We start from the raw sequence: 16,816 nt of genomic DNA on the forward strand, positions 1-16,816 counted from the left end.
CCTGATTCTCAAGGGAAGGAGGAAATCTGTATACTGGGACAAAGAGTTACTGTACAGAGAGTGGACCCCCTGAGAGAGGGCTAGAAGGAGAGAGAACAGCAGTTGGTAGTGCCTAGAGCCTACCATCTAGTGCTTCTAACCATAGCCCATGATATTCCCTTTTCAGGTCATATGGGCATAAAACATACAAAGAGGCGTATTATGCAGAACTTCTATTGGCCTGGAATTTCCAGAGATGTAACAGGGTACTGCAGGACCTGTGAGCAGTGCCAAAAGGTAGGCAAGGCAGGAGACAAGGTGAGAGCTCTTTTCATGCCTTTGCCTGTGATTGAAGAGCCATTTCAGAGGGTAGCTATAAATATTGTGGGTCGTCTGAGTACCCCAAGTTCCACAGGGAAAAAGTATATCCTAGTGGTAGTGGATTATGCTACACGATACCCTGAGGCGGTGGCTTTGTCCTTCATTGAGGCAGAGAAGGTGGCAAATGCTTTGTTAGAGATTTTCAGCAGGTTAGGTTTCCCAAAAGAAATACTGACTGACCGAGGTGCCAATTTCATGTCAGACCTGCTGGCTTGTCCTGTGGGGTGAAGCACATGAAGACCACCCCCTACCATCCCCAGATTAATGGTCTTGTTGAGAGGTTAAACTCTACAATCAAGTCCATGCTATGGGCATTTGTAGATCAGTTTAAGTGGGAGTGGGACAAATATTTGCCCCTTGTGTTGTTTGCTTACAGAGAGGTTCCCCAGAAATCCACAGGTTTTTCACCCCTTGAGTTGCTGTATGGGCATAGGGTGAGGGGGCCTCTATATTTAATTCGAGATGAGTGGGAAGGTGAGTGTGAGTCTCACAAGGAGTCTGTTGTGGCACATGTCCTAAACCTTAGGACAAGGCTCAGGGAATTCATGGGCTTGGCCCAGGAGAACCTGGCAGAAGCCCAACAACAGAAAAAGGTATGGTATGACAGGAATGCTTAAGCTAGAGAGTATGCTGTGGGGCAGCAGGTAAGGGTTCTAATTCCTGTCAGACACAACAAACTGCAAGCGGCTTGGGAGGGACTCTACAAGGTGGTAAGAAAGGTAAGTGATGTTAACTACATGGTGGAACTGCTAGGCAGATGGTAGGGGCACAAATTGTTCCATGTTAACATGATGAATCCTTACCATGATAGGAAGGCCCTTGTGCTGAGCATTTGCAGTTGATTGCAGGAGGAGTCTAAGGGAGATTTGGTGACTGATCTCCTCAGTGAGGCTTGGGCTGACACCTCAGTGGAAGGGGTAGCAATATCCCAGCAACTATCTCCTACCCAGATTCAAGAAATACGAGCAGTGTTGCAGGAATTTGGGGACATGTTCATTGGGAAACCAGGGTGCACCCACCTGGTGCAGCACCAGGTGGCTACAGGACCCCAAAGGTCTATTAGGCAGGCCCCTCATAGGGTGCCTGAGAGAGTCAGACAGACTCTGAGGGAAGAGGTACAGAAGATGTTGGAACTTGGGTTGATTCAAGAGTCCAACAGTCCCTGGGCTTCCCCAGTGGTGCTGATGCCAAAGAAAGTTGGCAGCACCAGGTTCTGTGTGGACTACAGAAAATTAAATAGTCACACAGAGTCATATGCTAACCCCATACCTAGGACGGATGAGGCCTTAGAGCAGCCGACTGTGGCTAAGTATCTTACAACCATTGATCTTACCAAGGGTTACTGGCAGGTGCCCTTGACTCCCAGTGCCAGAGACAAATCAGCCTTTGTGACTCCTTTTTCCTTGTATGAGTTCACAAAGATACTTTTGGGAAGAAAAATGCCCCAGTGACTTTCCAGAGGCTGGTAGATAATACCCTAGCTGGAGCAGGAGGGTTTGCCGTTGCTTAACTAGGTGATATTGCCATCTATGGCCATTCCTGGCCAGAGCACCTTCAGCATGTCAGGGAGGTGCTGGGCAGACTACAGAGGGCAGGGTTGACCATTAAACCGAGCAAATGTCAGATGGGTATGGCAGAGGTCTCCTACCTAGAACATAGAGTGGGGAGTGGTAAGATAAGGCCAGAACCTACCAAAGTGGAAACCATTCAGGCATGGCCTGCACCTGTTACCAAAAAGCAGGTGAGGGCATTCTTAGGGACAGCAAGGTACTACAGAAAGTCCGTCCCTAGTTATAGTATGATAGCTGCTCCACTCACATGCCTAAAAGGGAAGAACAGGCCAGATAAGGTAGTGTGGACCCCAGCATGTGATCAGGTATTCCAGAAGCTTAAAGAAGCTTTGGGAGGACCCTCTCTGTGTGACCTCCTTGATTGCTGGGGCCAGGGCCGGGCATCACAGGTAGTACAGAGAATCTTTGAAGAGGTATGGTGGAATTTATGTTTGGAAATGGCAGCCTTGGTTAGTTGTATAGGTGTTGGTTGCTGAGCAGACTGTAGGTGCGACTGTATGGTAGTCTGTCAGGTGATATAACAGGGGCTGAGCTGACTGTAGGTGTGACTGTATGGTAGTCTGTCAGGTGATATAATAAGAGCTGAACTGACTGTAGGTGCGACTGTATGGTAGTCTGTCAGGTGATATAATAGTGGCTGAGCTGACTGTAGGTGCGACTGTGTGGTAGTCTGTCAGGTGATATAATAGGGGCTGAGATGACTGTAGGTGCGACTGTATGGTAGTCTGTCAGATGATATAATAGGGTGAAAGGTATAGTATAGTTTTGTAGCACATCTTTACAACAGAGACAAAAGGATAGAGTAGAACACTAAGGAGTATTTTAACTAGAGGTGAGATGAGTAAAGGAACATATTATAAGGGGAATATGTCTTAGGGTATGATTATAAGGGGAGTATGTCTTAGGGTATGATTATAAGGGGAGTATGTCTTAGGGTATGATTATAAGGGGAGTATGTCTTGGGTATGATTATACGTGGAGTATGTCTTAGGGTATGATTATAAGGGGAGTATGTCTTAGGGTATGATTATAAGGGGAGTATGTCTTAGGGTATGATTATAAGGGGAGTATGTCTTAGGGTATGATTATAAGGGGAGTATGTCTTAGGGTATGATTATACGTGGAGTATGTCTTAGGGTATGATTATAAGGGGAGTATGTCTTAGGGTATGATTATAAGGGAGTATGTCTTAGGGTATGATTATAAGGGGAGTATGTCTTAGGGTATGATTATCGTGGAGTATGTCTTAGGGTATGATTATAAGGGGAGTATGTCTTAGGGTATGATTATAAGGGGAGTATGTCTTAGGGTATGATTATACGTGGAGTATGTCTTAGGGTATGATTATAAGGGGAGTATGTCTTAGGGTATGATTATAAGGGGAGTATGTCTTAGGGTATGATTATCGTGGAGTATGTCTTAGGGTATGATTATAAGGGAGTATGTCTTAGGGTATGATTATAAGGGGAGTATGTCTTAGGGTATGATTATAAGGGGAGTATGTCTTAGGGTATGATTATAAGGGGAGTATGTCTTAGGGTATGATTATACGTGGAGTATGTCTTAGGGTATGATTATAAGGGGAGTATGTCTTAGGGTATGATTATAAGGGGAGTATGTCTTAGGGTATGATTATACGTGGAGTATGTCTTAGGGTATGATTATAAGGGGAGTATGTCTTAGGGTATGATTATAAGGGGAGTATGTCTTAGGGTATGATTATAAGGGGAGTATGTCTTAGGGTATGATTATATGTGGAGTATGTCTTAGGGTATGATTATAAGGGGAGTATGTCTTAGGGTATGATTATACGTGGAGTATGTCTTAGGGTATGATTATAAGGGGAGTATGTCTTAGAGTATGATTATAAGGGGAGTATGTCTTAGGGTATGATTATAAGGGGAGTATATCTTAGGGTATGATTATAAGTGGAGTATGTCTTAGGGTATGATTATAAGTGGACTATGTCTTAGGGTATGATTATAAGGGGAGTATGTCTTAAGGTATGATTATAAGTGGACTATGTCTTAGGGTATGATTATAAGGGGAGTATGTCTTAGGGTATGATTATAAGGGGAGTATGCCTTAGGGTATGATTATATGTGGAGTATGTCTTAGGGTATGATTATAAGGGGAGTATGTCTTAGGGTATGATTATACATGGAGTATGTCTTAGGGTATGATTATAAGGGGAGTATGTCTTAGGGTATGATTATAAGTGGAGTATGTCTTAGGGTATGAATATAAGGGGAGTATGTCTTAGGGTATGATTATAAGGGGGGTATGTCTTAGGGTATGATTATAAGTGGAGTATGTCTTAGGGTATGATTATAAGGGGAGTATATCTTAGGGTATGATTATAAGTGGAGTATGTCTTAGGGTATGATTATAAGAGGAGTATATCTTAGGGTATGATTATAAGTGGAGTATGTCTTAGGGTATGATTATAAGTGGAGTATGTCTTAGGGTATGATTATAAAGGGAGTATGTCTTAGGGTATGATTATAAGTGTACTATGTCTTAGGGTATGATTATAAGTGGAGTATGTGTAAGATGAGCATCCTTAACTGTGGTATGTCTAGGTGAAATGAGATGTAGTAACAGGCAATTGTAGGGATTTGTAATGTACAGGTATTCAAAATATTGCTACAGATACTGCTGATCTTATATGTTTATGAGGTGAGGGGGAGATAAAAGTATGATTGGGGGTGGGAATTGATTGGCAGACTGGCTAAAGGAGGGAAGAAGTAGAGATGACCGGTAGATTTTATAATGGAAAATAGATGAATGGTTCTGTTTTAAGAGGAGGAACAGAGGTGATTGATCGGGATGGTGGGGTGGAGTTCTGTTTTGAATTAAAGAAGAGAAGGGATGGGTGGAAACTGCAGGTAGGGTAGGGGAGCGGAGCAAGTCTGAGCAGAGCGAGGGAAAACTGAATGGGTTCAAACCCTGATAACCAAATGGTCTTCCAGAGAAAATCAGTTTAAAGTTACTCTCTGTGAGCTGCTAGCAAATTCATACTATTATTCAAAGACTACTGTCTTTCTAGGTTAGAATATATGAGATTCTAGTGGAGAGCTTTGTACTACTTGGAAAGAATTCCACTGTTTTAAGAAAATCTCTGTAAATTTATAAAAGATTCCTCTATTTTACTTAAGTCTTTTTAGTGGCCACATATGCGGTGAATTCATATAAGACATACTTTGAAGTGGGGGAGGCATTGCCACCAGTCTAGTCAGAGTACACCAGTCATCACAGAGTATCATTGTAAAACTGAGTTATAACAAGTAATGTCCAGCACTAGGTACTGTGTAGATGATTATTTTGCCATTTGTAATAATGTAGAGCACATTCTAGGAAAATACATTTTTTATCATTTGTTTTCCTTTCAATTGTTTCTTCTTTCTCAATGAGTTGCAGACCCTAGTATGCTGGATCACATTATGACAGAATCATGTCAATCAGTAGCAGATTTAGGGTGGGGGTGAAGGTGGTAATTGCCCCAGGCACAAAGTGTTAGGGCTCATGATTGGCCATCCTGTCCTGATATCTCTTAAAAGCTTATATTACATTTGCAGTCAAACCCAAGCACAGTAGCACTCCTTATATCATCTAAAGTGTAACAATGTCGGAAGTAGGTGGGTTTGGTACAATGGTTGTGGTATTTGCCTCACAAACACAAGGTACATGGTTTGATTCTGCTGTTGGTTGTTGGCTAGGTTAATATGTCCCTTCAAAGCAGCATTCATCTAGGAACCTGAGCAGTGTTTTTACAAATTAAAAGAATAAAAAGGTTTGTCTCTTTCTCTCTCTAACTAAAACCTGAGAGTTGTAGTGCTTGCTCCATGTGCAATAAATGTAGCAACTGCTTACAGTTTACTACAGTTTAAAAAAAATGTTTCTTTTTATATGTTTACCAAAATCTGAGCACTGTAGTGGTCCATACATGGTATAACTGTAGTTTGCTGTAGTTTAAAAGAAAAAGAAAAAAGATTTGTTTCTTTTTCCAAACTAAAATCTGAGGAAGGAATGTCGAGTCAGGGCACAGAAATTAAACCTGATTGGATCCTGCATTTCAGAAACCCCAGGTACCTGATTATGGACCCCTTTTTAATTTAATTGCCTCTCAGCCCTGGGGAGGGTTGGGGTAGGATGCAGAAAAAGGATATATATTTCAGGAGCAGCAGCCACCAGATTATGGACTTTTTTTTTTTTTTTTTCTTTTTAATTTTTTTTTGGCTGTTCCACTGAAGAGCTTGGGCAGGAAGATGGGGCATGTATTCGGCTAGCGTACCAGTACACTTTCTTTTCTGCTCTTCAAATGAGCAGCTGGGGAGCTGGGACAGTAGTACAGATATTAGCCCTAGGTGCTACAAAGCCAGCTATGCCTCTAATGCTAATTATTGGAATTTGCACTTAATCACAGGTATAACTCATTCAATGTTAGCTCATGAAAGATCAGTTTTATAACCATAAATCAGTGTCCCTACTTGCTTGCATGAGTGCAGATAGATGATTTAACAGGTTAATTTTTGTCATTATTTATTATAGAACTCCATGCTGCCATTATTTTATTTGAATTCTGGGAAGAAATGGGGAAATTTTATCAAGAAACAGATGGTGTGAGATTTCAGCAGATGCTGCCTATGTGATATAGAAGATGATAGAACAGCAGACTTCCTGTGTAAGGAAAAACATTGCAAAAATTGCTGGATGAGTCCTTCCAGAGTTGTCAGTAATGGCATTTTATTATTAACCTTCCTCTTACAACAAAAAGTCACCTATATAGGTATATATATATATATATATATATATATATATATATATATATATATATATATATAGATAGATAGATAAAAGCAAAGGATAAAAAGGTTACACAAACAAACCATTCAGTACAAATTGCAAGAAAGACTCAAACACTTTAAAGTCTTCACTGTGTAAAACCTGAAACCTCCTAGAGAGGGGAGCCATGGGACACATGCAAATGACCTGTTAAGGACATGCAAGGTGGGGAGCCATGGGACACATGCAAATGACCTGTTAAGGACATGCAAGGTGGGGAGCCATGGGACACATGCAAATGACCTGTTAAGGACATGCAAGGTGGGGAGCCATGGGACACATGCAAATGACCTGTTAAGGACATGCAAGGTGGGGAGCCATGGGACACATGCAAATGACCTGTTAAGGACATGCAAGGTGGGGAGCCATGGGACACATGCAAATGACCTGTTAAGGACATGCAAGGTGGGGAGCCATGGGACACATGCAAATGACCTGTTAAGGACATGCAAGGTGGGGAGCCATGGGACACATGCAAATGACCTGTTAAGGACATACAAGTGTTTCAGCTACATGGCTTCTGAATGCCCATGCCTTTTTACATTTTAAGTCTTTATGGGTACATTCAGACCATTAAAAGCAAACCCCACTAGCGTTAGACATGCTAGGTTTTGAATTTCTGCAACCTCAACACAGCATAAATGGATTGTTTGGCTGTCCTTTAGAAATATTGAGCTCATAAACAAGTCTGATGTCCGTAGACATTAGAGTGCCCCCAAAATATGTCAAAGCATCTAAATCAAACTGTAAAAAGTTAAACAGATAACCCATTCAGTAAAAACTGCAAAATAGATAATATAGGGAGATGGATAATTGACATCATGCTTTGAGTCAGTCAAATGTCTTAAAGACAGGCAAATTGGAATCTTAGTAATCGAACCTATGAACCTGTGTATACATGCAGTGTTTACATTTATCACCCCAATATCAGTTCCTATGACATTTGTCTGTGCACTTTATAAGACTAGAAGACCTCATAAGTGATTAAAATTATGTCAGGGCCCTGCTGCACCTTTCATCCTTTACATTTCAACAATATAATGGTTAAGGTGTTTGCCTTACAAACACAATGTACAGGGTTTGAATCTCCCAGGGGATAATTGGCTAGGCTTAAAATAGCTTGCAAGGGCAGTTAGCCTAGTATGAATCTATGAACCTATGAATCTATATAAATAAATCGTGTGTAAATATGATGTCCGATATCCACATACTTTGCCTCAAAAGAAGAATGAGGCGTAAAAAAATCTTTCTTAGCTGAAAAATGGCCATAAAAGAACATATTTCAATAAAAACGTGGGATAATCCTTCTCCCTTAATTTGGGACTGTATCCACTAGTGAGTAACTAAAGAGGTAGAAGTGCACAATGTGTGGGTCTGCAGGTAAGGTCATATACAAGTCCAGGTGTAAAATTCTTCTTTATCAGCTAAGTACTCCCGGAGGTCTGTAAAGCTAGGGTGAGGGTACACAGAACCCAACTCCCTAAAAATACCTCTTAACTGTCCTTGATTCTTGCTCACATTTTGTTCTGTCCGTCTTAAAATCTGTACATTTCTCAGGAAAGCTGAATTGTTTCCAGGTTTACAGTTACACATTTCATTATATTCATGCTAATTCAAGTCCATCCATTCAAGTATTATTTTGTTTTTAATCAGCACTGCTTAACCAATAAATAAATAAAAATAAATAGATATAAATAAAAAGTGTACCCGAAATGGAATATTTGCTCCTGATTATTTTTGTTCCTGGTTTTGGAGGTAAGTGGTGAGACCTATGTCCCGCGCCCATTGTTACTATCAGTCACTGATTTGTGCAGTGCACCCCCTCCCATCATGTGCAGTGTGCACCCCCTCCCATCCTGTGCAGTGTGCACCCCTCCATGCTCGGTAAATCCCTAACCATCCATCACCCCCCCCACCCCCCCCCCCCCGTACAGTTAACAACGCGCCGGGCGGGGGCTGGTTGTCTTCGGGACATGAACCTCCTCCTCCCTTGGAATCAGCAGCCAGACTCCGGCCTTTCGGGAGGGCCTATCAACCGCAGTAGTTGATGTCACCCCCCCCCCCCATCCGCCCCTCCTTTTTGGCTGCTTGGAAACTTTAAGCTAAACTTTCCAAAAAGTCTGCTGGTCGGAGCCACGCAGAGAGGAACGCATCAGGCAGCAGCATCGTCTGGAACTGGGTTATCCTGCAGCCTCAAGTTCGGATCGCGGTTCCTCCAAGTTCAGCACGACATGACCTTTGTCCGGAGTGGCTACAAGCTGAGAGCATCGCGGTGACCCGCACACCCTCGTCTGGGATAGCCACTGGACCAGTAAGTACCGTCCCGCGCCCACTGTCGGGTCACTTTTTAAAGCTTTTCTCTTTGTTTTTACTGTTGCACAGACTTAGCAGAAGTTACAACAGAATGAATTAGCGCTGATAAAGTCCAGAACTTCCCTTCTGGGGAAAAACAAAGCAAAGCAAGGACCGAGGGAATGTGTTTCCAGCTGGGACCCGGCGGGAGGGGGATGCAGCTTTGAAGTGCGCCACATCGGCATCGGTTGTCCCCTTGTAATACTTACATGTTTACTGCATTCATTCATTTATCTAGATTTAATAGACGGGGAGGATTTAGCCCAGGCACTCTTTTCCCTTCGGGATATTAAACATTTTAACTCAGTTATATTTTATGTTTTTTGCTCTTGTGTTTTTTATTCATCACTGCTTATACCTCTCAACCTCTTAGCGCAAGAAATTAACTTAGACAAAGTCTAAAAGGTGGGAACAAAGGCTCAGAATAGGAACAGATTTTATTTTTTCTATTTTACACTTAGAAAGCAAAGCTACAAGAATAACAAGATGTGTGTTAGCTTGAGCTTTCTTATGGATATGAAGTCAGTAACTCACATACTTCAATCCTGTGATTTACCAGAAAACCACACATTTTATAAAGATCAGACAAAAAATATGAGGCAAAAATAAGGAGGATCTGCAAAATCTGCGCGGCTTAGACTTGTACCACTGCTTTTAATTCACTTCTAATTAATTGCATTTACAGCTGCAGCTGCATAAATCTGAGGGATACTTCAAGTTGGGACATAATGAACTGACAAAGGGTCACAGTGATTCCATGTGTTGGCACACACTTGCCTTGAAGCTAGAGAGGCCTGCTAGTTAAAACTTGCTCAGAGTTTTTCTGCTCAAAGGTTGTCAATATAAAAAATTCCTCTGAGGACTGAGATAGGTAAAATTACTGAAGTGAGGAGCTCTTATCAAGGTGCCTGTGTGTACAAACAAACTTAGCATTTAAACGGGTAACTGCCTTTTAATAATATAGTTATAAATCTAATATTTTAAGGTGTCAGTAGGGTGATGTAGCCAAAATCACACATACACCCACACACACACAATATATTTATGGTCGTTAAATTGCACCCATCTGCTTGTCCTGCCTGGAGGGGATCGTCCAGTGATTTCTGCCCTCCAGTGTGAAACTTAAAACCTTTTGGGAACTTACACTGCGATCTCCGCTGTTAAAACCAAGCTACCGTAGATCACATTTTTTTACTGTTTTATTTTGAACAATGTTGTGTGTCATACGGCTCGCTGATTTAATTGGGCTGAAATTATTTGGAGCTCTTTTCAGTCTTTATTTTTTATTCCATTCTCCCTTTGGCTTAATTCCCCCAGCAAAATTCTGGTGCAGACTTATTTTGCTTCTATTCCCTACACACATACCTACTGTATCAACATTTTAATTTACTCCCTGATGTGTTAACTGCACTTTGTATCTATTTGAAGTAAAGCATGAAATGAAATCTGAAAATGGTCAGCATAAGATGGCAAGCAACATCTTCATTCATTGACATCTGAAATGTGCTGCAACAGCATTTGCAAAAATGGACTCTAGTATAGGGGTAAATGACTTTTGGAAATTTACTTTACAACAAACATTTGCAGCTCCAAATACCAGTTGCATAAAGTTCATATGTAGCAGGCATGCATCACTCTACAGTGAGAAATTACGATCTCAGTTCAGATCCCAAAAGCAGTGTCCAGGGTGACTTTGTTATTGTCAGGTTCATATTTCCAAGCTATTAAACTGTGATACCTGTATGGATCCTACAGATGGTGTCGGGGGAGGGGGGGGGGGGGTGAGTTCTTCATTCTTGGGCTCAAACATGCAAGCTAAGAACACAAGTCAGGCCGAGTAGCAGTACATACATTTTGATATGTTTTAGCATGTACTTCCCCATTTTTGTACAAGTTGTTATCATTTTTATATTAGATGTAATTAGCTGTCGATAAACATTGTTCAGTTCTGAATGGATTCCTAGAACCTCTACTTGCAAATCTTATAACCAAACAAGTAATATAAGTATTTATTGCTTCTTTCCTGATCCTAAAACAGACAATTGTTCCAGAATTGTAAAGGAGTACAATCTGCCTTAAACACACACACACACACACACACACACACACACACACACACACGCACAGGTATATATACGTACATGTAAAGGTTTCTGTGATATATGAAGGATTTACTGCCTAGTATTTGCAAGCTTTTACAACATTAGTTAACAATGTTTATTTAATCTGAATACTTGCCTGACATGTCTTAATAATAATCTAAATAAATATGAGAGCATGAGAGAGAGAGAGAGAGAGAGAGAGAGAGAGAGACAGAGACAGAGACAGAGAGAGAGAGAGAGAGAGAGAGAGAGAGAGAGAGAGAGAGAGACAGAGAGAGAGAGAGAGAGAGAGAGAGAGAGAGAGAGACAATGGTACAATTTTAGAATGCACTACAGAATCCTGGCCATCACTAACCCTACTTAAGCGTAACCTTGACTAGTGGATGGGAAATTTGAAATTCACCCCTGGTCTGGCCCCCATATCTCTGACAGAGGCAGAGTGTAATGCCATTACTGCCCCCACCCCCACATAACCTCTAGAAGTTTAATAACATACCCTATCCTAGTAAATTCCCATGATACATAGGGACACAATTCAGCTGGATTGCATGGCTAGGCTTATAAAGGCCCTGGTGGTCATTAACCTAGTATGTAACTATGAACCTATGAACTATAACACATCCTGACCAAACCACGCAAGTGACTTGCCCTGTCAAGTGACACCTCATTTGTTGAGTATTTATAATAATTTTTTTTAATCCTGATCCTATTTTAATATATTTATTTAACCTTATATGAAAAAGAGATTTGTAGCATTTCATTATGTCCAGAATATTTTCAGAGTATTCACACATTTATAGGACTAATTTTTCTTTTTTTGTAATCAAATAATGCTATTTAAACATCAGTACTGCAGTGACATGGAAAAGCTAAGAAGGTGAAACTCACACAGTATGATTATAGTGATCAGTGGTGTCATACCATTGTGTTTGCACTGGATCTGTAAAAGTGACTGAAGATGAACACGTGATCCTCTAAGCTGGAGTAATAACCAGAATATTTCTTGCTATGTTTCTCCAGCAGCAAAATCTGCAGGTGAAAAAAGCAGTTCTACTTGCACAGCTGGAGGGCAGACTCTTCTCCTTACTGCTTCCACGTCACAAAAAACTCTCCCGTACGCAAACTGCAGCCGACAAAGTGTGCTTTTGCAGTGGTTATCATGCCAGGCCTTTGCCACAAGCATCATTGTTCAGTCTTCAGAAATGCCGTCTGCCTTTCCTCCTAACACCATGCATATACCTCCTGCATGGTTTGCTCCTTTTTATACTCCTGAAATGATGTAATTTCTCTCCTCTAGCAGACAAGCTTTCTCCTACCCTTCCCAATATCTTCAAAGATCCCACTGCAATGATGCTATGATTCTTTGAAAATTGAAAAACGGCTTAACTTAAAAGATTAATGTCTTCTGCATTATACAGCCCAACACATGGGACTCACTTATGCTGTTGTTGAGGTCCTTGACTGGCAATAAACACCTGCGGTCAGAGTTAGTGCTGTTCCTGAAGGATACAGTCAAGTGTCCCTGCTTTAAGTAATCTATAATTATGTGAATCCCTTCAATGATCCTCTCTCAACAGATGCACCCTTTTGAAGCCCTGTCCCAGATAAGGACTATGTCAACACAACCATATGCATTCACATACACATATGTTGGTGTGTTTCTTATGTTTTTCTGTTTATTTATATATTTTTGTTTGTATGTGTGTTTGATTGAGTGTGTTTTATACAATAGATGAGTATTATTTATTTATTTGCTTATTTATTTGTTCTTTGTTGACCGGTTTAGCCCCACTAGGCTAGTAGCCTATTTTCAGGACAGACCCTAGGTGATGTTTATACTACCAGGGGAAATTTAGCCAGGCATTGTTAAACTTCCCCTTGTCTTTTTAATAGATTCTATGGGATCTTTTACATCCACCTGAGCTACCACCAACTTAAGCAGATAGGACCTTGGTTTAATGACTCAACTGAAACACATATGGGTGATTCCTAGCTATGTACATGTATATTTTGGTTTACTATCATAATACCGATGAACAAAATAATTTGGGACTAAAGTACCGAACTCCAACCATGAAAAAAAACACAAATAACAATGTCAAATCAACTGAACGTATTCAGCTGATTCGACAATAAAATCGAACACATCACGTTATGTTTGTATAGGAGCATAGGAACACTAAACTCCTACACCTAGCATCACATTTTTTGCAGGGGGTAAGCCCCCCTGCACCTCTTCGAGATCACACTACAGTGAGGAAAGGGATGAATTTCTCACACCACACTGTACAATGATTTCTGAAAGTACTTCGAGTTCATATCAGCGAATGCACTGTGCATTCACTGATATGAACTTTCAACATGGAGTTGTTTAGCAAGATGGACATTCAAAAATCCAACGTTCGAGTGTTCGCACTTGTCATAGTAAACTGTATATTTCAAATACATGTATATATGCATTTACTCAATAGAGGCATACACATTTCTTGCCTTCGTAATAATTTTATTCAGTTTCATTTGCGTTGATATGGTAAGACACTTGCTTCCTTCCCCTGCTGTAATTGTGTATTTGACTTGGCTTCTAGTGTGCAACAGATACCTAGGTGACTACATGCCTGCAGACTGTACTTACGGTGTGTGTCTGAAAAAGGTCCTGTGTAGATTAATACATTAGTCAGGTAAACAGTTTATAAATAAATAAATAAATACATAGGGCTTGTGTTTCATTAAAAGTAAGAAGGTGAACCAGCTTTAATACAAGAATTCACATGAAACTAAAGTACTCAAGTGTTTTACCATAATCACGTTATACAGTGTGCATTACATAGTTCATCGGACTGTACTGACATTTCGTTGTTCAGATCTTGAACTAATTTTATTTTTTTATATTAAATGAATTGCTTCATTCACCTGTCTTTATTCAGTGCATGACACCTTCCATTTTTGACACATGGTTACAAAAACGTCAGTGCAGAATATTGATTGAAGTGTACAGACTGCAGAATAAAGCTGAAGTGCAATTCCATCTCCTCAGAAACATTTATTAATAATGAATTATATTTAGCATTAGACTAGTCTGTCAGCTGCATTGCATTTCCACTGTGATATAGTGCATATTGATCCATATTTTTTGAATTTGAGATTTCTTAAATTAAAACTGTTTGAAAATCCTGATTTCCAAACATTGAGGTGCACCAGTCAGTAACCATGTTCATCCCCTTAAGCTGCTCTGTGAGTGTGAACATTTGTGGTGAGTGGGCAACATTCTTAGAATCCTCTACCCTGTTCCTCCAAATTATTACCCCAATCTGCAGTGACCTCAGAGTTATTATGGGGTTGTGGGTTAGGGGGTAGTTTTAAATGTATTTTTATAATCCCTGTTACAATCAAACTACTTTGCTGAAGTGCTGATGGACTTGTTATCAGTCATCATGTAACCTTAACATTTAAAATTGCAAATTACTTGTTTTTATTTGTAAAATAATTGTGTAACATAATAAATATAGCTGCGTATTTAAGAGTTAGCTGCATATTTAAGGGTATTTTGCATTGTTATGAAGCATATTTGCATAAATTATTTAGTGAAATGTTTTTCAATATCATCCTTTCCAAGGCTTAATATCCAGCTTGCCCTGTAAAGGGAATCATTTACAACCCTTTACAGGCTTCACTTTACCATATAGGTTTTCTGAAGTTATTAATTTTCTGGGTCATTCCCCTTGGAAGAGATAGTAGGGACGGGTAAACATAGCCATAGCCCCTTCATACGTGATGAGGTCAGTGGTCCAGTCCCCATCTGGTGGCATCTGAAGGCTGTGTGATCACTAAAAAGATATCCCCAGTGTAACCCCCCATATCATTCACTAGGAGGCTCTGTAATGGAGGCATGTGCACATCACCACCCAGACTTTCTGTCCACACAGGAAGGAGTCATAGTGAGAGGTACGCAGTGCACTGCACTGACCACCATTCTTATCTTCTACTACAGCCACGTTAGCCACTGTTCACGTGTCCTACACTCATCTTTTACTAGGTAACAATGAGAAAACAGACCAAGTCCTACTTCCCCAAGAAAGAAAGAAAGTTGGCCTCAGCTGCTCATTCTCTGCCTACTAGTTAACCCATCACCTTCTGATGTCCACTTAAAACCCAGTTCATTAGTAGGCTAGTCAGACATCTGTCCTCTGGAGCACTTTGAGATTGGATGCTCTGACCCTGCATGCAGTCAAACACACACCTACATCCACACACATCAGACACACACACACACACACACACACACACACACACACACACACACACACTCACCCATGAGATGCACACACACACACACACACACACACACACACACACACACACACACACACACACACACACGCACCTGCACACGCACTCACCCATGACACACACACACTCACCCATGACACACACACACACACACACACACACACACACACACACACACACACACACACATACAAACACACCTGCACACACACTCGCCCATGACACACACACACACACACACACACACACACACTCACCCATGACACACACACACACACACACACACACATACAAACACACCTGCACACACACTCGCCCATGACACACACACACACACACACACACACACACACACACACACACACACACACACACACACGTGCGCGTAGTTAGATAAGGAGTTTTGTAATAATGCTATCGAACCCTCACCCATATTACTTCTTGAGCCTAACTCCTTCCTCAATAAATGTATAATATAACCCCTACTATAACAGGAAATACTTTCATCTCCATGACCTGTGCCTCAACTAGTAATCAGGAACAAGAGTTACTAGAGTTCATAAAACTTAATCTCAAACCCATTGCAAAAATGCCGGAGGGAGGCACCAAATAACACCTTGACAAACCTTTCCAGCTTTAGTAACCTAAATATTCCCCACCTGTTTTCATTATGACCACAGTGTCATCATGTTCTTCATGTACACCAAACATAATCTAATAAAGACAATCTTAAAGGATTTCTTCAATGGCCTATGTTGTGCTATGAGCAATCATTCTATGTCAGTCATCTGGGTCTGTATATTAGTCCCCCAACCTATTATTCACAGCTGTGTACAAAAAAATTTAAATAACTGCATGTAAAATTCTTCACTGAACCTAAGTGGTCGATTTAGAAAATTAACAAATGCCTAAACCGAAAGAAAAAACTACAGAGCCTTTAAATTTTACTGAATCTGATATTAACAAGCTTAAAAACAAAAGTCAATGCCATCCAAACAAATTCTCTTAAGCCAATCAGAAGAAGCAAAGTTTCATTTAAGGTAAATATGTCTCATGACATAAGTGATAATAATAAACCTTTGTACATCCACATCCAAAAAATAAAGTCGAGGAGACAAGAACATGGCATATTAGAACAAAAATGATATCACCATAACAGAGCCAACAGATATAGCAATCCTGGTGCATATTTCCAGGCACACAGGGGAAGCCCATCCTGTTTTCCTTCTAGCAACATGATCCAACCTGGAATTACATCCAGAATGGCAACAGCTACCTCTATAAAGTCTGAAACACCAG

At 40.6% G+C, this 16,816-nt stretch overlaps 1 protein-coding gene across 5 annotated transcripts in view; it reads left to right on the forward strand.

The window, feature by feature from the left end:
- The first annotated feature begins 8,869 nt into the window (after positions 1 to 8,869).
- The window catches only part of COL16A1 (collagen type XVI alpha 1 chain), a 3,146,845-nt gene continuing 3,138,898 nt past the window's right edge, over positions 8,870 to 16,816 (forward strand). For all 5 annotated transcript variants that reach the window (XM_044082765.1, XM_044082783.1, XM_044082773.1 and 2 more), the window contains exon 1: positions 8,870 to 9,087. The gene's annotated coding sequence lies outside the window, so the exon portion shown is untranslated. The remainder of the gene's footprint in view (positions 9,088 to 16,816) is intronic.

Source organism: Protopterus annectens, chromosome 1.part1, assembly GCF_019279795.1.
Source record: "Protopterus annectens isolate FY-2018-M chromosome 1.part1, PAN1.0, whole genome shotgun sequence".
Lineage (NCBI taxonomy): Eukaryota > Metazoa > Chordata > Ceratodontiformes > Protopteridae > Protopterus > Protopterus annectens.